Source organism: Talpa occidentalis, unplaced genomic scaffold (genome assembly GCF_014898055.3).
Source record: "Talpa occidentalis isolate TD23 unplaced genomic scaffold, MPIMG_talOcc4v2.1 talOcc4.14, whole genome shotgun sequence".
NCBI lineage: Eukaryota > Metazoa > Chordata > Mammalia > Eulipotyphla > Talpidae > Talpa > Talpa occidentalis.
In genome coordinates this window covers 14,654,844-14,656,607 of record NW_023601433.1, presented here as the reverse complement: position 1 = coordinate 14,656,607, position 1,764 = coordinate 14,654,844, and the positions used below count along the sequence as shown (strand labels likewise).

At 40.0% G+C, this 1,764-nt stretch overlaps 1 pseudogene; it reads left to right on the top strand.

Moving 5' to 3' along the window:
- Positions 1–388: 388 nt before the first annotated feature.
- Positions 389–842, top strand: LOC119245142 (riboflavin kinase-like; annotated as a pseudogene).
- The last annotated feature ends 922 nt before the right edge of the window (positions 843–1,764 follow it).

Below are 1,764 nucleotides of genomic sequence, written 5' to 3'. Positions count from 1 at the left end.
TACACCCCAGTTCTATCAAAAAATTAGAAAATAAAAAATAAAATAAATTTAAAAACTACAGAAACCCAATTTTTATTTTAAGGTCACTTGATCTGGGACAATTTTTAGTAGAGAGCTAGTTTTGTAAATTGTGGATAGAATAAAGTGGCCATTATTAAATAAAATGCGGACATACATTTTGTTCTACCTAAATTTACCTGTCAATCTCTTTTAACTTATCTCTCTTAGGATCTATGATTATAAAACTGAAACTCCAACTTAGCAAAAAGAAGTACAGAATAATAGTAAACTGAGACACTTACTTCTGAGGTTTCTGTAGCTCCAGGGGCAGACACAGGTCTCTGTGTCACCTGCCAGTTTCTGTTGGGTCAGCTGCTGGAGTTGAGGCATGGTGGCTATCTGCCTTGGCCAAGTTTTGCAGAGCTTCAGCCATAGCTCTGAGCAGCTGCACTTCCCCAAAGCTAACTTTCCTGAACAAATAGTAAAAATCTTTAAGCTGATGTGTCTACTGGCCTTTGTAATAGTTGGGCCAGTGGTGGAAGTGGAAATGTCCTCCTGATGGTGGTGAGCACAGGATGGAATTCATACTGTAAGAATACGAAATGTCCATGAAAACTCATATCATATATACCTTCAAAAAGGATTTCTCTGAAGAAATCCTTCATATGGTTATTGTTGGCTACCTCAGGCCAGAAAAGAACCTTGAGTCTTTTGTATCAATTATTTGTACAAGTCAAGGTGATACCAAGGAAGCTAAAAAAATGGCTAAATTTACCAGAATATTTGAAAGTCAAGATAATTTCCTCCAGGTTCCTAAAAGCAAAATAATGAATGGCCACTGATGAAAATTCATTTACTCATTCATTTACTATTTTCTAATATTTTATTTGCTCAGAATTATGTGATCTCAACTTGGTTATTTTTTTAAAGATTTATTTATTTATTTATACAAGCACTGGGTACAGTCAGAAGCGCGGGATGGTGAGAGAATTAACCAGAGCCAGAGCGGAGAGCAGAACAGGCAGACTGATGAAGTACACTGCTGAGGGGAGCAGCGGGCGGCAGGAGAGGTCTGCGCGCCCTGTGGGACCCTCCTCCGGTGGCCGGGGAGCAGCCTGGGATCGAACCGGCGCTGCAGAGGCTGCGGGCAGCTTCGCAACCCAGTACTCAACCGCTGCGCCACCGGGGAGGCCCTCAACTTGGTTATATTTTAAAAATCAAACATTTTCCAACATTTGTGAATTACTTTGAACAGTACAATTTAATTACCCCCATGTTTCAACTGTTTAAACCTGTCATGCAGCAGAACTGAGAAAATTTGTTTTAAAAATAAAGATTCTTGGACCTCCCTGGTGGTGCAGGGGCTAAAGACAGCGCTATTAAGCTACTGACAGTCTCTATAGCACAAGTTCCATCCCTGGCCAGCAAGGGAGCAACCCACATGGCGCAGCAGACCTCTTCTGTCTAGCCTGCTGCTCCCCTCAGCAGTGTATTTCGGTATACATCTGCCTGTTCTGCTCCCCACTTTATCTCTGGTGAATCCTTTCACCTCCCGCACTTCTGGCTTACACCCCAGTTCTTGTATGCATAAATAAATATATCTTTAAAAAATAAATAAAAATAAAGATTCTCTTTAATGTGACATGTTGATTAAAATGTATGACGTGAAAGGGATTAATGTCTTAAGATAGAAACAAAAATAACTGAAAAATACCATAGATTTCAGAAGCAGACTGGATGAAAAGAGAAATAGATATGTGAATT